Below are 27,047 nucleotides of genomic sequence, written 5' to 3' on the forward strand. Positions count from 1 at the left end.
GAAGAAGAATCTTAAATAGAAAGTACTTGTCACCTGAGTGACCCCACCTGTGTGTAATGAAAAAGAATCAGACGCAGAACCAGGAGAAGAAGAAAAGCTATCTTGAATTTTTGTTAAAATCCTGATGACTTTGAAAACTAGGAATTTGAACTTTGCAAGAAAACCTCAGATTCTGTTTTTAATGCACCCTAGTGAAGGAAATAGATTTTTTTAATTTATGAACAACAAAAAAAAAAAAATTAAAGTCTGAATTGTATTTTTGATTAAAAAAGATTAATTATTGCTTCCAAAAATAGAAGGATCCTAAAGTGTTGATTTTTGATTTCTGATTTTCCTAATGTATCTAATTTCTTACTTTGAATATGACTCTACTTCGCGATTTGAATTACCTACAGTACATAACAAAGTAGAACACAAGACATTAGCATATAGTAGCAGAATAGTGAGTAGTTTTGGGTCAAATGCCTGTATGTGTAGGATCATGAGTATAGGGAATTGTTTTGTGTGCATGTTTCTCCCTTCTTCTGCAGGTGAATGAGCAACCTAGTATCAACTGCCATTGTCTTATAGTCTAGCCATGTAATGTTTTTGTTAGTATTTTTGATAAGCAACAGATTCTGTCACCATATCGTTTAGAAGAGCTTCCTGTTACTGATGGTTCTGGGAATCCTATGACCTATTCTAAATATCCACAACTGGTTGCACAAACTAGCTTGAAAGGTAAAATGACTAAATGGAAGTAGGTTGTGGTTTAAATTAAAGATTAGCATGAATTTTTAAAGTATATAATTAAAGGAAAGTGAAAGTTTTAAGAAACTTGAAAGATGAGACCAAGATCAAAAAACAGATTGAGATTCAAAAGAAATTCTAATTTCCTTCCTAGATTGAAAATGGAGCATGAGAAAAGGGGTGAATTGTGTATGGTGTGTCATGAATCTACAGCAGTGAGCTACAACTCTCCATTGAAGTTGACAACTGAAATGTGCGTGGTAAGACAGCTACACTTCATGGAATTTCACACTCTTGGTGAGAGGAAATGGCATTAACAATGTGGGCTAAGCCACGTGTGCCATTGCCACGCAAGCAGAACACTGCTTGCCTTAACAACACATATGCCTTAACCACGCATATTCTTGGACCACATATATGTATTGTTAAGGTAGTCAGCAGTCTAGTTCCAGAGACCATATGGGCGGGGAGAGGAACAAAAAGGATAGAGAAAGGAAGGACTGGGATACGGCTTGGTAAGTAGGGCTTGGGGGAGGGGGTAGTTTTCGGGGGGCTACTTTTCAGGGGGGGTAGTTTTACGGCTCATGGCAGGGGGAAGACAGTTTTCAGGGCTGGGCGCCGTTTTAGGATTCAGGATGGTGGGCTGGGGTAGGGTTCGTTCTTTGTGTTGTATCCCAGCATCCATGTTGTGGATGTTACCTAGTGATGGTTACCATGCCATCTTAGAATGTTCTGAGGAGCTGCTCAGAGGATGAAGGCAGTTGATGCAGATGCAGACATGCCTAGGGGTTGCTCCATGTAATACTTGTAATACTTTGGACTGGGGCTGTTTTAGGTCTCAGGGCGGGGGACTGGAATCGGGGTCATTTTTTGTCCTGGGGGCCGTTTTAGGGCTCAGGGTGGGGCAGGGCTGGGGTCGATTTTTGGACGAGGGTGGGGTGAATTGCAAGGCTAGTGGACAGTTTTTAGGGCTCGGGGGTGGGGTGTAGGTAGTGTTTATCACCGGGTCGGGGTATTGCAGTGCTGGGGACTGGTTTCTAGGTCTCAGGGCAGCAGATGTGGGGTGTAATCTTTACCACTCATACCTTTATCAATCATGCCTTTACAACAACATTTGTTGTAAAGGCATGCGTGGTAAAGACATTTATGGTAAAGACGCAGTCATGGTTGAGACCGCATAGTTTAGGCATGTGTTGTTGAGGCATGCATTGTTCTATCATACAACCTCTCAGTGATTTCTTTGTTAATAAATGCTTCATGTAATATACCCAATATTTGGGTGATTCCCCTTCCAACCCAATGCATACATTTACTTATCAACAATTCCGCAACTCTCCTTTCCAGCTGAACCACCTGACTGGCTGCTGCTTACAATGTGTCTCACCAATCCCTCAACTGCCAAATTAGTTACCTGTGTGTTCAACAAAATCATCCACGCCCTGCCGAATGTGGACCTACACATGAGGTCTGGAGGGGAAAAGAAACTGAGGCACAAAATTACTGATGAAGCAAAATGTGTTTATTTCTAAATGACACTGTTCTTGAAGAAATCACCTAGTATAACATTTTTCCAAGAACCTTCCGCTTCCATGCAGTTATATGCATTCTCAATGGGTCCTTGTTGTTTGCATGACTAGTGTGCTCTGACACCTCGGAAAGATATTAGGTCAGACGGGGCAGAATCAATATTCATGGTGGATTGCTGCTATGGTGGTAAGGTTATATGATGTTTTTTTAAATCAATAATTTGATTTGTTGAAAATGTATTTCTTTTCTCACACCATGATGAGTGTACAGTTCTATTACTTTGTAATAGAGAAAATGGCTATATAAACTCCTTGATTTGAGGTTGAGCCAGATCATTTTGAGTTTCTACTAGGGATGTTGTCTGATTTCTTACTGATTTTGCTGCACATTTGAGACTTAGCCTATTATTAATATTGCCTATTCTGCATTTGTCCTATTGCTGAGAGCCTACATAACAAAGACTCTGTGGGCCCGATTCACAAAACTAACTTAAGACAAAATCCTAAACTTACCACCATTTTGGTATTCACAGAAGGCACTTACTTATTTTGGTATTCACAGAAGGCACTTACTCATTTCGGTATTCACCGAAGTTAGGAGTCCTAACTTTAGGACTCCTAAATGCCTTCTGTGAATACCGAAAGTCTTAAAGTTAGGATTTTTCTCAGTTTAGGTGTCCTAAAGTTAGGAGTCCTAACTTTACTACTCGTCGTCTGATCTTATTATATCATTCAGCTCATCTACAAAAGTTATTCTTTCTTTGTTGATTCTACAGGTTACAGCATGCATGCTTTGGTTAGTAGTGCTCATGTTAGTTGAGGGACTAAAAAATGTCATCATTAACTCATGCTGATCCCTTGATCTAATGCATTGCACACACAGCTCAGCGGCTTTGCCTATTTTCTGTTGCTGCTAGAGTTTGGAATGACTGGGTGCTATCCATCTAAAGAGCAAAAAGTCTCTGGCAGACCGGGAGTTTCTGGCTCCTCCAGAAACAATGGTTTTCTGGGCAAGATATGCATGGGGATTTAGTGTGTATCCCTTTGTGGGAGATACATGCTAGTTTGAGTTGGGTTCTGGCGACAAGAGGAAGCCAGTTCAGCGCCTTCAGATGCAGTAAGATGTGGTTGAATTTTTTTGAGCTTGTTAAGAGTCAAGCTTTGAGGCAAGCTTTTAGGGGGGCCGTGAAGATCTTGGGAAGGCCAGAAAGGGTTGTGCATCCGTATTCGATTCTGGAGATAACTAATGCCTGGACTGTCATTTTTAGGTCTGTGGCATCAAGGAAAGGTTTTAGTTTCCTCAGGTAGCTTAGGTGAAACCTGGCAGTTTTAGCCATCGAGTTGATGTGGTCTCACATGTTCAGGTTGCTGTCTAGGATTATTCTAAGAGATTTGGCAGATGCCTCTTAGGTCGGTGTGCAGTTTAGTGCTGTGATTGACGTGCTCCATTGCTGGATGTCAGTGTTACTTTTAGGGCGGGAGATTAGAAGGAACTCCGTTTTTTGTGCATTTAGTTTGAGCTGGTTGAAGGGGAGACATTGAACAGTCAGCTTTAGGGCCCCATTCAAAGAGTAGATCTCCTCTAGAGATGAGATTTTGATGTAGATCTGGGCATCATCGGCATACCTGTGGAAGGAGATGTTGGAGGTACGTTGTAATTCAGCTAACGGTTCAAGGTAGAGATTGATGAGGGTTGGGGAAAGAGTTGGTCCTTGGGGAACTCCGATCATTATTGGGGAAGGAACAGATAGATTACTGTTGACTAGGAATGTCTGGGAGCGGTTCTGGAGGAAGGATCTAAACATTAGAGAATGGTTTCTCTTAATCCCATCCTGAATTTGAGGCATTCAAATAGTTTCTCGTTGTTGATTGTGTCGAATACCGAGGATAAACGCAATAGAATTAGGAGACATGTTTTGCCTTGGTCAAGGGCTTGAAAAGCTTCATCCACAATATGGAGAATAGTAGTTTTTGTGCTGTGCCCAGGCCTGAACCCAGATTGGAATTCGTCTAGCAGATTGAAGTTAGTGATATGTTGGCTCAGTTGAAGTTGCACACATTTCTCCAGAACTTTCGCTAGAAGTGGGATATTGGATGTTGGTCTGAAATTGTCTGAAGTAGCAGAATTCAAAGTGGGTTTTGTAAGATGGGTATGACTTGAACTGCATTTTTAGAGAATCTGGTATGGTTCCTTGTAGAAGGGAAGCGTTGATTATTGTAGTCCAAATGGGAATGATAAACTGGGAGGACACGGCCACGCAGCTGGAGCGGAGTAAGTCATTGAAGTGGTTATTCGGATTTAAGGAGAATAGAATTTTCGAGATGGAATGGTCATCATATAACTTGAAATTGGACCAGTGTGCTTGGTTCTTGGGTGTTGACCGGGGGGCGAAGAGAGGTGAGATGGGACCCAGCAAGAAGAGGTCGGATGTTGGTGGCGGAATTAAGTTTGTTTTCTCTAGAGGTAGTTTTGGCTGTAAAGAAAGAAGAGAACTCCTCACAGGTTATTAGGGATTTTTAGGTTTCTTTAGAAGTTTTAGCAAGTTTGTTTGGTTGGTTTTTGACCATTTCGAAGAGCTTGCAACGTCTGTGTTTAGCGTTTTCCAGTTCTGATCTAAAAACTCTTTTTTAGATTTGAGGATGTTCCTGTTGAAAGCATTTCTGGTTTGTCAAAGTAATTTTAGTTGGGAGGCTGAGGGGTGCCGTCTGCAGGTTCTTTCTGTTAAACGGAGGGTTCTCCCTTCATTGTTGAGGGATCGCCATGTTAACTTAAATTAAATCAAGGAAACAGATTGAAGCCTCAAAATGAAGCAATTAGTTCTCTAATCTCTACCCTGTTGTCTTTACCTTATCTTGGAGGTTACAGTGGCTTTTATTCTGGGTATACAGGAGGCCTTTGGCTCTAACAAACTCTGACAGTTATCATAACTCTCTAGCTGTCCTTTAGACGTTTGTCAGTGACTTGCGTGAATGTCTTCCCTTGTGCAGTTGCCCTGCCTTCAGGGAGGCCCTGCCAATGTCAGTCAAGACATAATCAGATTCAATATCAGTCTTTGTGAGATAGGTCCAATCCGAACCTGAATATTTTCGATTGACCTTTCTCTCTTGGGCTATTTAGAAGACCTCATCTCAATGCTTTTGTCTACAAAGTCAAGTTGCTCAGCATGGGCTAGTTTTTCTACCTTACTAAATTTCCTTATTGTCTCTGGTCTTCTCTTAGTAATAGTCTCATTTGGCTTGTCATAGTCTTTGGCCAGCCTTCCTCAGTTGAGCCACGATTCTTAGAGATGCTTGTAATTTCTAGCTTTGATAAGGCAACTTCACTCTCAGGGGTGGAACTTCCTTGAGCCATGCCACTTTCAGGTTCCTGCGCTCATGACAGGGTTGATTTCCTTGTATCTGTGAATATGTTTTCTCAACCCAGTGGTTGGTATCACAGTTGTTGCTGGAATGATGCTGCTCTAGTTCTTGTTAATGCTCTGCTGTGGGTGATTGTGTACCCTCTGACTGATGGTCCTCTTTTTGGGAAGCTTCAGAAATTTCCAACCTAGGGGGACTCGAAGAATTAGTGGATGTTGGCTCTGTTTCAACCTCTTCCCATATTACCCTCTTGATATAGGAGGCGTGTATCTAGTTCGACCAGCACTCTTCACAGCAGTGCTGGTGACCAGGATTACCTGATATGGGCCTTTTGAATGCTCCTCCAGATAGGACTTTTAGACGTGCTTCTTTTGTGAACCTAATCACCGGGGTTCAAATCATGTCCTGGAGACTCTCGAACAACTAGAGTAGAGACATCAACCTGATGGAAGATAGAAAGTATCACATCAGCCAATCCATTGCAGTACTTTAGAACTAGATCATCTGTGATAGTCACAAGAGCAGGTGCTGAAACAGGTAATTCACCTTGTGAGAAGATAATCCTGTTTGTCTACAGGGGGATCCTCGAATACTCATCAATACCAAATGAAGGGCGTCTGGATATTTATGGGAAGTAGATGCACAGGCTTTGGCCAATTTGGCTGTGATGGTCCCATTCAGTCTCTCTAGCACATCTGATGCCTCAGGTCCATAGCTACAATGAAATCTCTGGTCAATCATGCACAATAACTGCATCACCTCGTTCTTGAAGTGACTTCCTTGATCTGATTCACGATGAACCGGCACCAGGAATTGTGGTATTAACACCCACGTTAACAACGTAGAACTGTCAGGCTGTCACGTCCGCGTGGATATGCCTGGACTCATCGGGAAAACAAACACACAATAACTAGGATATACATCAATTGGTTACATTGAGGCATCTCCACAAAATCGATCTGGAGTCATTTGAAGGAACCATCAGCCTTTCCAATATGGCCCATGGTCACTACAACCTTTTTGCCCCCATTTTGTTTTTGACAGGTTACACAAGGTTGACACATGCTTTCTGACATTGATCGAAAATGGGGATTGTACCAGTACAGGCAAAAGGTGGACACCATCCTCTCTCCTCCTACATGTGTTGGACCATGCATGTGTCGTACCATGGCAGATAGAAATTTATGTATACTCTGCACACCTGATTAATAATCCTGGAACCAGTGTTCAATACAGTTTTTCGATCTATGTGCCGCACCTTTCTTTGTGTTTACCTATTCCACAGTGATACAAGAAAAATAGGGGCCAGAATCCAACTGGCTTCCTGGACAAAGGTGTGCACTACTTTGTTGATATATGGAGCATTTAACACACCTTAACAATAAAATGAATTTGCATTTCTCAGATGATTTGTATACAATCCTACTTGATTTAAATCACAGAATTGTTGCTTCACTTTGCTTTACATTATTACATAATACTATACATGTATCAGCCTAACTATATAGAACAAACAACTGAGTTTTTATGTCATACAAAAATAACATCAGCCCAATGCATTTCGGGACTGTCGTCCCTTCGTCAGATAAGTGCAATAAGAGCATTTCTTCCCTTCTGCATCACCTGGATGTCCTGCTTGCACACTACATTTTATTACCTTCATGAGGTCATGCACCATAGGTTAGTTTTGGGACACGGGTAGTTCATCGCATAAGTTATGAACATTCTTTACATTATTCATTGATTACATACATACAATGGACGGATGTGGCAGAGCTTTGTCACAGTAATGCTGGATTTAGTTGGTCACACGGCGGCGCACAATGGATTTTATTCATTTCTTTAGTCGGGCATTGAGCAGTTTGATTCAGTTGTACCGCAGATTGAAATATTTCTTAGTAATCACAGGGCCTGTTTGATACTCTCTCACAGTTGCATACATTTTTCTATTATGAGGAACAGTTTAAAAGGGCGCTGGTTTTTGCGATCGGGTTTGTCGGTGTTACCCATATCATGTGACTAGGTCACATGACGGTGGGTAATGGGATTTGAACTGTGATGGCGTCTGCATGTAATCGAGCGTGTCTTTTTTGGGTGAGATGAGCGTTATGCTTTACCACGGTAAGAGAGGTTGTTTGTGTTTGGCTTTTTGTTACAGTCCTAGTGAACGTAGAGGTATTTATGGACCTCTGGTTATTTATATCTTTTTGACAGGAAAGGGATCCACGAGACCAGTGTCTTTTATGCGGTAAGAACACAGGTTCAATTCATTGCGTATGGGATTCACTGTTCTAATACATTACATAGTGGTAATGGTTGGCTTTGTCTTTCACGTTGGCAGGCAGTGTAAATAAGGCTTTTCATCATGGAGGTATGTGTAGTTCCATTTACAATGTGTGTATCCATAGCATTAATAAGAATTGGATGGCTAGATGTTTGTTCTTGGCTTTTATTTCAGTAATCGCCGCATTACTGGTTCGTCTGGATTAAGTAAAGCATGTTGATTTAACCAGTTTCGTGTTATATGAGTATCACATAGGATAATGTGGGTTTGAGATTTGGTAACCTAGGGCTAGATGTAGGTAATTGCAATTTACTGACTCATAAATACCGAATTTTACCGATTCGGTATTTATGAGTCTGTAAATGCAATGTAGGTACAAAAAATCGGTATTTTGTTACCGAATCGGTAAAATTCGGAATCGGCCAATCGGTATTTACCGAATCGGTATTTCCAATGCATTCCTATGGACCTTTTGGTCCATAGGAATGCATTGGAAATACCGATTCGGTAAATACCGAATCGGAAAGCAAATAAAAGTGAAACTGAATCAGGCAGCCAATCAGGTGCTACCACCCTCCCCCTCCCTACCAGGAAGTGGCTAGACAGGCAGCTGCAACTAATTAGAAGCTTCTGGAGAGGCAGTTGGAGATGAGCTGAGTCCCTGAGCAACAGAAAAAGTTTTGTGCACTTTTAAATTGGAAAAATGTCAAGCAGCACAGACAAAGATCAGCCAGAGAGGAAGAGGAAACTAAAATTCAGCAGCATGGAGCTGCAGGTCCTTTTGGAGGAGGTGGTGAAGGTGCGCCAAAAATTGCTTGGCAGGCAGTCCCTCACTGTGGCTGAATCTGCCAAAAGGAAAATGTGGTTGGACATTCAAGAAAAAGTGAATGCAGTTGGAGTGACTCCTAGAGACATAGAGGACCTTAAAAAGAGGTGGTACGACCTCAGGAGCCTGACAAAAAAAAATTGCTGACCACCACAAGCAGGCAAGCAAAACTGGCAGAGGGAAGAACCCAGCACCCCCCCTTACTGACCTGGAGGAGCTGGTGGTGTCCACCATCGAACCTGAAAGCGTCTGCGGACTGGGAGATGTAGACAGCTCAGCCAGAGCTGCCAGCAGAAAAGGTAAAATGCATGCACAGCATCATCCTTCCCTTTATCCTATGTGGCTAAGTGAACGACAGGCCAGTACAGCTAGCACTGTACCGGAGCAATGCATTATGGGACATGTAGTCAGTAAATGAAAGACCATGTCATATAGCACAGCAACCACCAAGTCAGGGAAATAATTTCAGACATAATGAAGCACAGGCAAAATGTACATTGTTCAAGTGAAAAGTATTTAATTGTAGTGGCTGTGAGGCAGTAGCGCTTAGCTAATGTACGCTCATATGTCCACAGGTGAGACATCTCGCAGGCGTTCCCGGGAGACGGAAGGCACGGCACCAGAGAGGGATGAGAGCCAGGAGCCAGGTCCAAGTGCACAGAATGTATCAGAGGACACAGATGCGCCAAGTACACAGCCACCATCCCAAAACTCAGAAGTGGCTCCAGAGCTGCAGGCGTCCCCAGAACGTACACAATCCCCTCTGTTACTGTCATCACCAGAAATGCCTGCGTCACTGCCTGTGACAACACCTGCATCACAACAGAGCAGGAGGCATGTAGTTGCCCCACTAGTGGAAATGGAGTCATCAGCAGGTGACATGGAGGGGGAAGACACACACACCTTGCCTGGGGAAGGTAGCTCTGCCACACCGCAGTCCAGTGCAGAGGTGGGCCTTACCGGTACCAGACGCTGCAGGCTCCAAGAAAGCAGTGTAGCAGCACGTGTGGAGGATCACAGTGTGTTCCGCGGCCTTGAGGGGAGCATGGTCAAAATCCAGAGGATGCAGGGGAAAGCCATCATGTCTGTCCAACGCCAAATGAGGAACCTAAACAACAATATGGAAGACATAGGGAAGGGCATCAGAGAACCAGTTGATGCCAACAAGGAAATGGCTGGAGGGATGCGTGATATGACTAAATCGGTGCAGCTACTGTGCACCAAACTAGATCAGGAAATGTCATCAAGGCGCAAGGAGAGGCAGCGTGCACAGCAACAAAATAAAGCCATCAACCGCCTGGCCACAGCCACTTCCCTGCTATGCAGGAGATGCATAAACATGCAAGAGGGACTCACGCAAAATAGTAATGAGGTGTCCAGGGGCATTGCTAGGATGACCAGTGCTGTTGAGGTCCTGATAAATGCACAAACAGCACAAACTGCTGCTCTGGATGTGCCAGAGAGTGAAGGAAGCACAAGCAAGTAGGAGCAGCATGGCAAGCCCCCTTGTCGTTGAGATAAGGAGGAGCAGCAGGTGCCATGGTGAGGCAACTGCCCAAACGCCAAGTGAAGACAGCCAGCCACCAACATCTGGCACTGGTAGGCGTGGACGTAAATGAGTGGTTCAGTTAATGGGGAAGTGACCCAGGACTTTCATCATTGCATGGATATAATTTGTGTTGCACAATTGTGCTTTTCAAACCTGCGTAGTGACAAAATTAAACTACGTTGGGTGCATACTCCACCTGTCTGTGTCTATTTACTTACTTAAAAGTAGTTGCGTGTGATCTCTGCCCGTCTGTGTCTGCCATCTGTTGGTGTCGCAACTCCGGCTGTGTTGGGTTAAGGCAGTGCATGTTCGTCATCCTGGTCCTCATAGTCGCTCAATTCCACCCCGTGCCATCCTTAGTAGAAAGGTTGTGCAACATTGCACAAGTTGCAATCATCTTACAGCAGGTTATTGGTGTATACTGGCGTGCCCCTCCACTTTTGTGGAGGCAGAGGAATCTGCTTTTCATCAGACCAAAGGTGCGCTCCACAATGTTCCTAGTAGATCTGGGTGCCTTGCTGTATCGCCTCTGGCTGGGGGTGGAAGGGATGAGGTAGGGTGTCAGGATGAAAGAGCGGACGGCATATGCACTATACCCTATGTGAAAATGAGAAAGACATTACTCACATGCACACATGCACATACATCTGCAATATCTATCAAGGGATTGTCACAAGTGTTTTACCTAGCAGGTATCCTTCGCCAAATTCCCCCGCTGTCAGGCGTGTGTAGATCCCACTGTTTTGAAAGATGTAGGAGTCGTGGGTACTTCCTGGGAACTTGGTCACAATGTCCGTGATAATGTACTTTGCATCACAGATTACCTGTACATTTATGGTGTGGGTTGACTTTCTGTTTCGGTAAATGTACTCTGTGGCAGCAGGTGGGCATATTGGGATGTGGGTGCCATCAATACAGCCGATGATGTGTGGGAAATGTGCAATTTGATAAAAGTCAGTTTTGGTCTTCAGCAGTTCTGCATGAGTTTCAGGGAAGCTGATGTAATGCTCCATTCTCTGCATCATTGCCTCTAGGAAATTCCTGAAAAAACGTGACAGGCAGCTCTGAGACACCCCACCTACCACAGCGATCACACTCTGATAACTCCGAGAGGCAAGCAGGTGTAGGCTACACAGCACCTGCACATGGGGTGGGATGGCGTGCACCCTTGGTGTTGAGTGGTCTAACAATGGGTGCAGGTCCCTGATCAAATCCAGGATGGTTTGGGGGTGTAGCCTGTACCTTTGTAGGATCTCTGGCTCAGTCATTTGGAATAGGGTGATCCTCTGCCTGTAGACCTGCTCCTCCCTTCTCCAGACCCTCTCTCCTTCTGCCTGTAGCCGTAGCCGCCTCGCAATCACGTAGAATGCCGCCATTCTGGTCACACTGCTGCATTTTGGGCCTTTTTTTATACCCTGCACCTGGTTACCACCTGCTTTCAATCCATGGTAAATACAGACTCTTAAATACCGAATCTAATGCAAATTCGGTATTTTAGAGGTCACCTACATCTCAAGAAACCAATTTTACCATTTGTAATTTTCCGATTCAGTAAATATACCGATTCGGTAAATATACCGATTCGGTAATGTACCGAATTGGAAAATGTATTGATTCGTAAAATTTACCGATTCTGTAACTTTACCTATTGGGAAAATTTACAGAATTGGAAAATTTACCGATTCTGTAACTTTACCGAATCGGTAAATTTACCGATTCGGTAAATTTACCGAATATGACGATTTTTTGACCCCTACATCTCAATATCCAAATACCGGTCGGAAACGGACGAAAATACAGCGTTACCGACCGGTATTTCGATACCTACATCTAGCCCCAAATTTATAAACACGGACATGGTGGACTGGTTTACTGTTTTTTAATGACTTATCACCTAAGACACTTCTTTAAGAGAGGGATCACTCACACAGGGAAGATTGTATTACTGGTTCATTGGGCAAGAATTGCATTGAAGATGTTATGTGGGCTATCGATATGTGATTGTACAAGTAAATATGATTCTTTTGTTTTTTTTAAATGTGCCTCTGACGAAGCGACGACAGTCCCGAAATGCATCGGGCTGATGTTATTTTTGTATGACATGAAAACTCAGTTGTTTGTTATATATAGTTAGGCTGATACATGCATAGTGTTATGTAATAATGTAAAGCAAAGTGAAGCAACAATTCTGTGAAATGCAAATTTATTTTATTGTAAAGTTGTGTTAAATGTTCCATACATCAACAAAGTAATGCACACCTTTGTCCAAGAAGCCAGATGGCTTCTGGCCCATACCATAGCAGATAGCATGGAATCAGGGAGCACTGGCTTCCCATCATTGGACACCCAGATCTCACTGGTATCCTTCACACATTCCATCTTTTCTCATTTGGATTTCTCTGTTTCTGGGGCACAGTGTTGTAATTCCGTCAGCTCTTTGAAAGTGTGTAGAGTGTTCAACAGCATATTTGTCACAGTTTCTCCTTCTGCTTTACAGGGCTTCTCCACGTGAAAGGTGCTAGACTCAAGAGCACAATATTGTGCAATTTCACTATGTTTAGGGCCCTTGCCTGTCGCGGGTACTTGGGCCACCCACACAAGTGAGGCACCATTTTTATAGGGAGACCTGGGGGAATGCTGGGTGGTAGATAATTTGTGTGAGCCCAGTGATGCCACGCTTTCCCACACAAATATGTGTGTAAAGACTGATTTTTTCAGCTAAAATTGAGGTTTGCAAGGGATTCTGGTTAAGGGAACGTTGGGGATCCACGCAAGCCATACGTCCTTGGAAGCCCCCTAGTGTCTACTTTTCAGAAATGTGTGGGTTTGGTAGGTTTCCATGGATGGCCGTCGAGCACGGGGCCAAAAACCCAGGTGACACCCCTTCCAAAAGCAGGTGGTTTTGACAGGCAATTTTGAAGTCACCTCCCTACGTTTTGGGCCCTTGTCTGTCGCGGGTACTTGGGCCTCCCACACAAGTGAGGCACCATTTTTATTGGGAGACATGGGGAAACGCTGGGTGGTAGGAAATTTGTGTGAGCCCAGTGATGCCACGCTTTCCCACACAAAAATGTGTGAAAAAACTGATTTTTTCAGCTAAAATTGAGGTTTGCAACGGATTCTGGGTAAGGGAACTTTGGGGGATCCATGCAAGCCATACCTCCTTGAAAGCCCCCAGGTGTCTAGTTTTCAGAAGTGTGTGGGTTTGGTAGGTTTCCCTAGATGGCCGCCGAGCACAGGACCAAAAACCCAGGTGACCTCCCTTGCAAAACCAAATTGTTTTGCCTTAATTATGTGTTCAGTTCTACAGCGTGAGATTTTTGGGACAATATTGCATGGAGATTGTGACAGACATTTTCAAGTTTGCAGGACATTGTGGATACATTTAGTAGGTTATTCTTAGATGGAATGTACACCTTAACAGAGACACTCAAAAGACAAACATTCCAACACAGCTATCTATTCCTCAAACACGCACACATACTGGTTGGATTTGGCACGAGGGCGAGTGATGGTTCAGTACATAAAATTTTATTAACAAGAGATTTCACACAAATGAAATGCTCTGTCAATAATTAAATGCATAAAATCCAAACCAGTGACTTGCAATTCATGAGCTGTAAAGCCACGACAAGGCACCAACCGTTTTACAGGTCTTTCACGCACCTTTCATACCTAATACACACAAGACCATTCACACCAGCCGGGAGCAAAAGTAACACATTACAACATTCACAAAAAGGGACAAGGTACACCCTGCTTCAGAAAGAGAAAAAAGACAAATATTACTGCACAGCCATCTAATCCTCAAGCACACACACATACTGGTTGGATTTGGCACGAGGGTGAGTGATGGTTCAGTATATACAATTGTATTAGCAAGTCATTTCACAAAAATGAAATGCACTGTTAATAATTGAAAGGATAAGAAACTGAACCATTGACTCACAGCTTGTGAGCTGTAAAGCCACGTCAAGGCACCAACCTCTTTACAGGCCATTCATACACATTTCATATGTGTGACACATACAAAACATTCACACCGACAGCAGCGGGCCCATCACATTACAACACTCACACCAGCAGACAGCGCCATTACAGGGCCCATCACTTTCACACGCCCACATTCCTGACACAGCAACTACACAAAGTGATGGACTGCGTGGAGTGGCGCTCAGCTAGCAGTGTGTGTAGTGACCAACAGAAAGTAACTACTCACACACCGCCAGCCGAGCGCCAGTCCACCCACACCACCATCCAAGCATCAGGCCATGCACAGCGTCAGCCTAGCGCCAATCCATGCACTCTGCCAGCCAAGCGCCAGTCCACGCACACCACCAGCCAAGCACCACTCCATGCACACCACCAGCCAAGCGCCACTTCACCCACACCGCCAGCCAAGCGCCACTCCACGCACACCGCCAGCCAAGCGCCACTCCACGCACACCGCCAGCCAAGCACCAATCCATGCACACCACCAGCCAAGCGCCACTCCACGCACACCGCCAGCCAAGCGCCACTTCACACACACCGCCAGCCAAGCTCCACTCACACCGCCAGCCAAGCACCAATCCATGCACACCGCCAGCCAAGCACCAATCCACGCACAGCGCCAGCCAAGCACCAATCTATGCACACCACCAGCCAAGCGCCAGCCTACACACAACGCCATCACATTTGAATTTTTTTTACAAAACAAACACAAACAAATTGCAAACAGATAAAAATCTACTAATACAAAATCTGAAACTAAATACATTGCACTAATGTCAACCTTAAAACAGAATACAAAATTTAAACAATACAGACCAGGCAGTTCATTTTACCACTCATGGATACTCCCAAAAATTATTTTCTGGGTGGTAAGCTCTATAACAAGCAGGCACACACAGCCCAGGGTTAGAAAGACACCCAGGGCAGAAAAGACGAGTCTTCTTCCGCAAACCTCTTCACCAACAGACTCTACATCTCCTAGTGGGAAAGTCTTTTGTAGATGTGGAAGGAATGTAATCAGGAAAGTGGCGATCTTTCAATCGAGCCACATCCTCCACCAATCCAAATCTAGGGACACTTACCTGTTCCACAACAACAAGGCTAGCTTTCAAAGAGTGCTGAAACTGAAGAAATGTCAACTTTGACGCAGGAGAACACTCCTTGAACACAATAAAAGCATTGAAAGTTGCTAAGTTGAAAAAATGGATGGCCAACTTCTTATACCAAACATAAGCCTTCCGAATAGCAGTGTAAGGTTCCAACCTCTGATCTACTCTGTCAACACCACCCATGTGCTTATTGTAGTTTTGAATGCATACAGGTTTGTGCACTTCAGCAACCTGACCCCAAACAGGCTCAGGTGAAGTACTCTCATCATGGATGGTAGTCAGCATGTACACATCCCTCCTGTCCACAAATTTCACAGCTAGTAGTTCTTCACTACGCAAGGAACTGCACTGACACCTCTGAAGTTTTTTGTAAACAAGCTCTTTCTGAAAACCTTTACGGTTAGAGCGGATTGTGCCACATGCAAAAGTGTCCACTTTAAACAATTCCTTAAACAATTGCACAGCAGTGTAGAAGTTATCAAGGAACAAATGGTGGCCTCTGTTGAACAGTCTTCTAGCAAGATCCCACACAATTTTCTCTGAAACTCCAAAAGTGGACGGACAACCAGGGGGGTCAATAGTGGAATCTCTACCAGTGTACACACGAAAATTAAAAACATTTCCTGTCTTATTATCTTTGACAACATATACAGTTTAATTCCATAGCGTGCCCTCTTGCTAGGGATGTACTGCCTAAAAACCAAACGACCCTTGAACAAAACCAAAGACTCCTCAATAGATATTTCTTTCAAAGTGATCAAGAACAGGCCGAATCCTAAAAAGACTGTCACAGTCAGGGTGACTATGTGGCAACGCCAAAGAATTATCTACAAAATGCAGCATGCGTAGCAAAAGTAAATACCGATCACAAGTCCTAACTGCTGGAAAATATGGCTGTTGCCATCAAGGGACTGGAAGACCAATATGAAGCCAGGTTCGGCTTCCTTACCAGAATAAAGTCAAACCCAAAAACTTTTTCAGCTCTTCCAGATTTGTGGGACTCCACCGGGTAGCTCTAGAGTAGGGCCTAAGTTTGCCACTGTTGTCCCTCAAAAACTATTCAGCATACAAATTAGTCTGCACAACAATCTCACCCAAAAATACATCATCCATAGATAACTGAAATACTGTATAGGCAAAAAAAATTCACAATCCATTCTACACCCTGCATCACCGCTAAAGGCAGGCAACACTTGCTGCACCATGTTTGGATCAACCCCGAGTCCAGCACTTCTAGTAGGAAACCTAGCAGCCACAGGCTGCAATCCAGATGCTTCTTGCACCATCGGCACAGCAGTATCCTCCTCTAAAACAGGCACTTCATCTGCACTGAGAGAACCTTCATCATTCCATGTGGAGAGAAAACTGACTGCCAGAATCTTCCCCTCCCTCCTCTCCCTCAGACGCACTGTCAGTGTCATAATCTGGCTCAGAGGAAGATTCAAGAAGAATACCAACCACCTGCTGAGCAGTCATTCTACGGCTAGCCCTAATTACTAATAAAGGTAACTTGTCACACAAGTCAACAACAACAAACACCATGTAAAATAAGCAATGAACAAAATTCACCTATACACACCAAAACGATACCACTCACTTGCCAGAAGCAGTTACACCACGTACTCTGCACAGACACAGTATGGATCAACAATAACCCACTAAAAAGAAGAGAAAACAAATTACACATTAGACAATGCAAAACACAGCACAAAGATTTTCTTGCTCAAAACACTAACTAAATATGCTGCCACTATAAGACCACTTACAAAGAAATTCAATCCTACATTACAATATTACTCATTTGGAGCAAATACAATACAAATATTTTACTTAACAAAAAACTGCAAGTACGCAAAACTGCACAACAACCACTGTCGAAACCACAAACAGGAATCAAAAGCTTAACACTAGAATAAAAAGGAGAAAAAAACATTACAATCACATATGCAAACAATGCACCAAACCTCCATCCAAGCTAAGGGAAAGGAGGGCCTAAGAGTATAAATTAATTATTCATCCCCGTGAAAGGGGAGTAACCCTTGCACTTGACGCCACCCCCCAAAACCAATATTTTTTAAAAATCTGGTGTCTAATGGCTTCTGCCCCCCTTGGAGCAGATGGGCCTAAAAACATACTGCTACTCTGCCACCCAAAAAGGGCAGAAATGGTCACAATTATCCTCCCATAAAGAGGAGTAACCCATGTCCAAAGGCGGCACCCCACCATTAAAAAAAAAACTTGGTGGGCTACTGGCCCTACAAAAAAAAAAAGAATATGCCGACCTGCCCCTCAGGGTGATATCAAAAGGGATGATGGACGGAGCGCTTCAGCAAATCTAACTCTCACCCCCATCAACTAATCTGGGTTTAATCCATCATCATTCTTTAGCTCACTCCACCACCCGAGTTCAATACATTTAAATCAGCCCCCCCAGGGGGCAAACAAAGAAAAATTATAGGCCCCCAAAAGGAGAGCAACCGTTGCACAAGGGGTCACTCCCCAAAACTACATTTTATAAACTGGGCTCCCTAAAATGGCCCCCATGGAAGTGACCCTTGCCCAAGGGGCCACTCCCCAGCACATTAGCCCAATACATTTTTTTGTTAATTTTGCCACCCCCAGGGGGCGGTACAAAAGGGGGTGGTGATGGACGGAGCATCTGAACCAATCAAACACTCACACCCAGTCAACAGATCTGGGTTTAATCCATCACCGTTCTTTAGCCCACTCCGCCACCCCAGTTCAGACATGGCCATATGCAAATCAGTCTGACCCTGTGCTTCATGGGAACAGTCCAGCCCAAACTGCCAAGCTATGCCTTCCCTAACCCGGAAACAAGCTTCCTAGGACCGGTTTCTGCCATTTCAGCCGTCTTCAGCCAGGCTTGCTTGAATCCAGTGGCAAAGTGAGCAAGGGACTCACGTCTGAGCATACCCTGCCAACTTATGGCGAACAAAGCAGAACAAAAGGGGGTGGTGATGGACAGAGCATCTAAACCAATCAAACACTCACACCCAGTCAACAGATCTGGGTTTAATCCATCACCGTTCTTTAGCCCACTCTGTCACCCAAGTTCAGACATGGCCATATGGAAATCATTCTGACCCTGTGCCTCATGGGAACAGTCCAGGCCGAACTGCCAAGCCATGCCTTCCCTGGACCGGAAGAAAGCTTCCTAGGACTGGTTTCTGGCATTTCAGCCGTCTTCAGCCAGGCTTGCTTGACTCCAGTGGCAAAGTGAGCAAGGGACTCACGTCCGAAACCGGTCCTTGGATGCTTGTTTCCAGTCTAAGGAGGACCTGGCTTGGCAGTTCGGGCTGGACTATTCCCATAGGGCACAGGGTCAAGACTGATTTGCATATGGCTGGGTTCAAACTGGAATGGCATGGTGAGCAAAAAATGTATGACATTGTTCTGCATTCTGTCCATCACCTGTTTTTGCATTTGCCCCCCAGGGGGGCAGACAAAGCAATTTATAATGCCCCCAAGACTAAATTTCAAAATATAGGCACCCTAAAATGGCCCCCATGGGAGCGACCCTTGCCCAAGGGGCCACTCCCCAACACAATGGCACAATTTCAAAAATTAAATTAAAATTCTGCACCCCAGGGGGGCAGACAAAGCAATCAACATTGCCCCCAAAAGGGGAGCGACCCTTGCCTAAGGGGTAGCTCCCCAAGACTAAATATTTTTATGAGGCATCCCTAAAATGGCCCCCATGGGAGTGGCCTCTTGCCCAAAGGCCCACTCCCCAAAACAATGCCTGATTTTGCGCTGATTTTTTAAATAAATAAATCATTTTCTGCCCCCTCCTTGGTGGCAGACAGCGTGAATAATTGTGCCCCCTAAAGGGGAGCGACCCTTGCCCAAGGGGTCGCTTCCCAAACTAACAAACTTTGCCAAAAAGTTGAAAAACAAAATCCCTGGCGTCTAGTGGGCATTCCTGCTGCACGCTCGCACGATCGTGCAGCAGGAATGCTCAAAAGAGGCATCGAGGGAAAGGAAAACCCTTTCCTTTCCCCCGATGCCTCTTTCATTCTCATCTCCCCCTCCGCAGCCACAAAACTTACCTGATTCTCCTCCGACGCGCAGGAAGCAAATGGCTTCCCTGCGCGTCGGAGGAGAAAGGGAACCTCCAATGATGTCAGTGCGCCTTGATGACGCGGACGGGAGGGGGGGCCGGGGGAGGCAGGGGAAGGTCTTACCCTGCCTTCCCCATAAAAATTATTAGGATCAGGCACCCACGGGGGGAGCGCCAGCGCTCCCCTCGTGGGTGGGTCTCATGACGAGCTGAGCTCGTCACGAGCACTGTATGCCATGACGAGCTCAGCTCATCATGAGCATACAAGGGGCTAGCAATAAAGTGTACAAATTATAAGTACAGAGAACTCAATAAACTTCAATGCAAAGTCCAGCATAGATTCACCTTACTAAATGGGGAATAGGGTGTCATAACTTCAAAGGAAAAATACATCCTTTTATAGGACTTTAAACAAAGGATTTCATACATTACCAAGCATGTACATGGTTCTCAAGATGTGCACCAATAAGGAACGAGCTAGAAGAAACATTTTAATACACAATACATTTGAGGATCTTCTCATAATACCACTACATTGAATCCAGTCGCTCTAACAGTTTTACTCAAACATGTGAGTTGACACATTGTATAAACCATAGCCTGGGACATTTGGGATGTCCTTGGTTCAAACAATCAATCAATCAAGGTTTATACAGCACGGCTGCTCACCCGTGAGAGTCTCAAGGTGCTGATGGGGGGCTGCTGATCCATCTGGGTGCTGAGGTTCAGTCGAAGAGCCAGGTCTTGAGATCCTTCCTGAATTGAATCAGCAACAGGCTTGCCTGAGGTGGAGAGGCAGGGTGTTCAAGGTCTTGGCCGTGAGGTAGGGAATGGTGTGGAGAAGTCTGGCTGCAGAGTTTTGAATGTTCTGTAGGTTCCGAAGGAGTTTCGGGTGACGCCTGCATAGAGTGCACTGCTGTCGTCGAGTCTGCTGCTAAAGAGGGCGTGGATGACCGTCTCTCTGGATTCAGTGAGAATCCATCTGAAGGTCTTTCAAAGCAGTCGAAGCATGTGGAAGCACCATGAGGAGACGTCGTTGATCTGGTGGTTCATTGTTAGCGAGGAGTCCAGTATGATGCCGAAGCTTTGGGCATGGTTCATGGGTGTGGGGGGTGTTACTAGCGCGGTAGGCCACCAGGAGTCGTCCCAAGTGGAGGGGGTGGGTCCCAGGATGAGGACTACGGTCTTATCTGAGTTGGATTGGGTACAACACAGTGAGAGGCTCCTGGTAATACTCAACATATTTTAGTAGGAAGACTGCAATTCTTTTTTTAGCCGAGAAATAACTACAGCAATGAACATGTGATGTTGTTGATCTTTCATAGCACACAGTTGCACATAGGATTTCTACCTTTGAAAGAGAATAATAGCGAAGATTTGAAGTTGTTTTAGGATTTTGCAAAGGCTAGGCTACTATATAGAACAGCCCTGGCAAGTACCATGCATCAGATATTAGATTAACGCAGAATTTTAGTGTGGTGGTCCGCATCACTGCACTAAAATGCATAATATCCCCGGGCGTAGTGTGTATATCGGGGCTACGCGGAGGACCACAGAGTTGAGAATAAACTCTGTGGAACTCCACTCCGCTCTGTAACCCGCCTCCTCCCCCCCATTAACAATTAATTAGAAATTACATAGAAGTAAAGAAAAAAGAAGGAGGAGGGCAACCTGGGGCGCCGCAGTCCAGGTAAGTGGGTTTGCTTTACTTTTATGTCATTTATAATTAATTGTTACTGGGGGGGTGGCGGCGGAAGCTGGCCAACTCCGCTCAACTGCGGAGTGAGCGGAGATTTGCCTTGTCCACGGAACGTGGAGGAGGCAATCTCCACACATTCCACGGGCGGAGCAGACGTCTCTGCCCAGGCCTAATGCATAAGTCACGCATATATAGCACCTCCTGATACCATTGGTGCTTGTGGCAGCTGCGTTCCATTAAGTAAAGTAGTGCGAGCCTGGTGAGTGCAGTGCACACACTGTATACTGCCTGCCCACAGCCTGCTGCATACAGATTTGGAAGCATTGCAACCATCTACTAAATTAGAGTTGGCACCGCAGTGTGTCCTGAGGGTTGGTTGAATTCAATCAGCATGGCACACTCTCGGCCCAAGCCGTGGCGCAGCCTCACGTGACACGGCAGTCACAGAGGACAACAGCAAGTCTATAGCATGCAGCGATCTAATCACCTAGCACACCGCCCGCACTGAATGATCCGGGGGTGGCACCTTTGCCTTGTTGGTTTTCTGGCAACTGGCACCACCCCTGCTGCACTCTCGTCAGTTTCTGTTGGGATAGGATTATGCCCAATTAATATGTGGTAGAAAAATGTAACTTTCCTTTTTGTTCTGGAGAGTGTGAGGCTGATGTCCTCTGATCCTCATGGCACCTAATTGACAGTGAACTCTCTGTGAGCTAAACAAGCCTTGACAGGGTCGTCAGCACGTATGGTTGGCGCCAGGCAGGATGAATTTGATTTTACTCCTGCTTGCATCCAGTAGCGGCTCCTCGAGGGAGTGCTGTGGGGTGGGGGAGGGGCAGGGTGGGGGGTAGTCATTAATGAAGCAAGGCTTCAAATATACTGAAATTTGCTCGTACTCAGCCCTCTCGAAATAATATGTGATATAATAATCAACATGTTTTGTCCATTAATATTTGCATTACACGACATACTTTTAAGCTGGGGAAGCTTGTCTATGTGCTTTTACTAACAGTAACCCGAATGCATTAAAATGGCTGCCGAAAACGTGGGAACTGTACTACGCATACGTCTGCCACACTCAGGTGGTGTGACGTGTCTTTTGCTTCGTGGGAATTTCTTGCTTCTGCGCACTAGTGCCAAGATTGTCGCTTCTTGCTTACTCATACTAATGCACATGCTGCTGCTTGTACTAAACATTGTTTGTTTTGCTTAACTATTAATGCTATAGTATAAATAAAGTAATGGGGTTAGAGTAGAGATAAGTGGTATAGAGTGCATTCATTTATTTTTGTGTTCTAATGTGCTTCTCTTTGATTTTGCTATTAGCTCGTATTTGGGTCCGAAAATGACTTGCATCTCCATATTGAAACAAGCATTACACATGCGCCGGGAACTTTGAGAGACCTCAAGCCATGGCATTGAACGAATGCCTTAAGTTGTCTTTCTGACGAATCGCCTGAGAACCTCGCCCCCTGATCTGGGAAAAGAAGACTTGTAACTGTATATAATTTGTATAACAAAATGAAATACTATTGGTGGGCGGAATAAAAACGTGAGAAAATAAATTATGGCCGGTAACTTGATCAATACAGCCTAATGAAAAATGATCTCATCTTAGTATGGTGTGATGACCTCTCCTCGTCTTTCTGACCAATCACTGAAGGGGAACACATAGATTTGCAACATTTAGGGGTGGTACATTGCCCTGGAAATGGTATAACTAAGGTAGGTTTAGTTAGAGAAATTGTCTGACTTTTCCGAATAGCTGACCTGTCACTGACCCAACGCGCGCTATAGGAGATCGAGAGCAGAGGTGCTGGCAGAGCACTCTGTCAGAAAATTCGGGGTGTTTGGGGAAATTATCGATTACCCAGTTGGGATACTAATTTGGCCTAGAGAGAGGGGTGTGACGCTGGTGTTGCACTTAGCGGAGGTCACTGGTCCTGAACTACACCTGGCTTGTCCCGTGGGCACCTGATTAGTCAGGAGCCTTGTCTTTTGCCCTAGCCCGTGACCAGGATTGGTCCTTGTACCATTCTAGGTAAATATAAATCCATGTGGTATGTCCTTGTGCTATTGCCCTTTCTCACCCTTCCCAGGTACCAATGTTTAAAGGTGTTACTGTGATTTCTTGCAAACTTTATTTCTTATTAATCATATTTTTACTTATGAAATGTATGGTCTCCGTAATTTGCATGAAGCCTCACTTAAACTTGCATAGATAAAGCATATAAAACTTTTCCCGAGTCTGTGGTTATTAGATGAAAGGTAAAATTGTTTAAATACTGCTTATTTATTCTAACACCCTTTCGATCTCTAGGAGTTATAGCAAAGGTGACAAGGATTGGTAAGTCATGGTTTACAGATATTAGTCCTAAAAGGACTCAAAGTACTGATAGGCGATTAATAGTGGTAAAGGCAGGACTGCTAATTCAAAGTGTGAATGTTTATGGGCCCAGGTGAGTATGGTATATTGAGCTAGTGGTCCCGCGCGCTATCAGTATACTTTTCTGGTAGCAGTAGTATGGTTAGGGATTAGTTAAAAATAGGTAGTTAGTTGTGTATTGATTAGGGATTATTGATTTTATTGATTTTTTATGTACTAACAAAAATCTGCTTGTATTGTTAAGTGTTGTTTTGGAATATCCTGGGATAAGGAAAGCAGTTGGTAAATAGAAGCAATACTGCTGTGAGGTTACTTGCCTTGATGAAATAGGTGCAGAAAGTTAGGTAAAATTTGAAGCACTAGTTAGGGATTATCTTTGTAGTATAAAAGTGAGAATGATTGGTAGCAAAGGAGTTCTCTGGTGAAACTTTGGTCTTATATCACCTAGAAAGGGTAATTCTGAAGAAGTAGTGGGTTCTTTTTTTTTGCTTAAGTGAAGAGTAAACGGAAGGTTGTTTTACTCGCAGTGCATGAAAAGTAGGCGGAATTAGATTTACTCATTGTGAAAAAAATTATCTCTTCTTTGAATTTAGTCAATCAGCCACAGTAGTTAATGTTTCCATGTTGTTAATTAATGAAATGTATAATTGAAAATTGAAAGAAATTGAATTATCATACTACCGTGCAAAGGAGGGAGTCAGTCACGGGTGCCGCACTGACGTCATAGAGAGCCGCACTGGGATTGGTAGAAACAGCGGGCGTGTAACCCTGAGAAAATTGCAAAGGAGGGGTGAGTGCAGAGAGTGAGATTCTTGTCACAGAAAAGCCTCACAATCATTGGTTAACGCTGCTTGTAAGTCAAAACCTCATTGGTCATTAAAAATAAGAGACACGCTGGTATTGGAGAAAATATTTCTGCAAAAGTAAACAAACTAAATTAATATTCTGAGATTACATAGAAAATTGAATAGAGGTATATGTGGCATCTAGATCCAGCATTTATAGGAAATCGTCCTGATAGAAAATATTTAGGATTTGCTAAAGAACAACAAATTAGAGGAAGAGCTTAAATCATGTACGGAGGAAAGAGAAAAATGTCATTTTTCAAGAAAATAAAGAATTATTTAAAAAAGGACAAAGCTATTTAAACAAGAGAAGGGTTTATTATTCCACCGCCCGATATGCCCGCATCATACATGATGGTAGAAAGGGGCTATCACACTTCTGTGTGGTTAGAAAATTGGATAGAATATACCAAAAATGATGGCATATTAGCTTTTCCAGAACATGATACATTTAATGGTAGAATATTGCACAACTTGTGAACTCGCAAGAATGAACTAGACCCCATACAAAGATTAACCCAATATGAAGCCCTAGAGGAGTGGGATACAGAAGCTTTTGAGCAAGATAGATCTCAAAGCGATAGAAGTCTTAATAGATTTTATCCCAGATTCCCAAAGGATACTAGGGATAAGCAAATGAAAAGATGGAGACAGTCCATGTTAGTGGAAGGATTGTATCCTGTAATGACCCTAGAAGAACCAACAGGAAGTAAAAGGACAGAGAAAACAAAAAATGTATTGACTAGTGGTGTTTTGGATGATGATTATTTTGATGATTTGTTAATGAAAAATCCGCCACCTTACCAAGAAAAAACTCATAGAGTTACTCCCAGTGATCCATTTTTACAACCACCTTTAGCTCCGCAGATTATACATGAAACCTCATTGGAAAAAGTACTCCAAGAAAGAGAGAGAGAAGCATTAAACAAACAGTGTAGTGAGGTAATTCAGAAAATTACTCAATTAAATACGAGTCCTGAAGCCCTGACAATACCAGTAACAATAGGTCTGGTAGTTCCTTTATATGGAGACAGGCAAAATAGTCCTAAAACTCCTGTTCTAGCTACACCCATAGTACAGCCCAGGAAGGAAAATCTAATAGTTGACGACCAAGCAAGTGAGTGTGCGTCAGTAATTTCCTTGATGGATTTACCTATATGAGAACAAGTGAGTGACTCGATCAGGAAAATTACTCTCCGATGTTCAAAGGAAGTTCAGATTGAGACAGCCTCAGGAACGAGAAATGCAACTGTAGTAAGCCCAGAAGAATTAGATCGATGGACCCGAGACATAGAGAAGCCTAAATCACACCCTAAAGTATTGGACATATTCAAATTAAAGGGTAGAATTGGTAGAAATGGTAGCTGGAAATGTGGGGTTGGAAAGGTTACATTCTTTTGATGAAAATGAATTATTGTTTATCTGCAGAAGTATTATTCGAAATACTAAAATATACCATGAAAAGTTAAAGAATTTGGCTTCTGAAATGGGAATTGACATTGGCAAATCAAAGGTATTACAGAAACCATATATAGCTGAATTTTCTGATAAGGATTTGGAAAATATGAATGTGTCAGGACGAAAATTGCAGATAAAGGAATTGTTGTCGTTGTTATAAAAATGGAGAGATTTAGACAAATGGAAAGCTAGATTGACAAAGAAAAAGGAAGAGGCACAGGCAAATAAAACCACATCTGAGCATTTACTTAAAGAAGCAGAAAAGGTCGAAAGATTGTGTCCGATGAGAGAAGTGCCAGGAGGAGTTTATGTACATGTCCCATGGTGCTGACAGGATATTTTATCATTTACAAATGACTTCCCAAAACTTAGAGAAAAACCTGTAGAATGGTACCGGCAAGTTGAAAGGTTTGTGAAAGTGTTAAAAGTACTGTTAAAGGATTTAGATTGGTTGTTTGACATTGTTGTTCCAGCTGATTTGTGGACCGAGTGTAAAATTACAATAGATTGGCCAAATTATGAATGCCCTAGGGATCCTAAAACAGGAGCTCCGTCAGAAGATGTAATGAAGAAATATAATCAGGTGATAACTTACTTAAAGCGTAATATTCCTCCTAAAGTAACCAATTGGACTGGAATAGACAGAACGACTCAAAATAAAGATGAATCTGCACATGCATATTATGAACGCCTATTGCAGGTATTTAAACAGTACAGTGGTTTAGAAATTATTGACAATAAGGACATGACACATTTTATTTATCGTTTTGTGTCCGGACTAAAACCAGAAATTTCCCAAACGCTTAAAGAGCATAAACTGTGTTGGCAAGCAAAACCTGTTGACGAAATTCTCAAGTATGCAAAATACTGTGAAGATGAAATTGATAATAAGCGAAAGAAATTAGAAGAAAAGGTAATGTGGGCTCAAGTAAAAATGGCAGAACAACAAGAACTTCAGTTAAGTCAGCAAGCATATAATCCGAAAAGAGGGGAAGGCCAAGGTGAAAGTAGCGGGGGACAACCAAGAGGCAAAATGAGTAAAGAAGCGGCAAAGAAAAAGTTTCCCTGTCATGGGTGCGGAAAATTGGGGCATTGGAGAAACGAGTGTAAGTTAATACAGAATAATAATGTCCAAAATCAAAATTTAAATGCACAGACGCAGAATGAGGTGTCAATGAGGGGAAACATCTTTTACAACGGAA

The sequence above is a fragment of the Lissotriton helveticus genome, chromosome 5_1, assembly GCF_964261635.1.
Source record: "Lissotriton helveticus chromosome 5_1, aLisHel1.1, whole genome shotgun sequence".
NCBI classification, from domain to species: domain Eukaryota; kingdom Metazoa; phylum Chordata; class Amphibia; order Caudata; family Salamandridae; genus Lissotriton; species Lissotriton helveticus.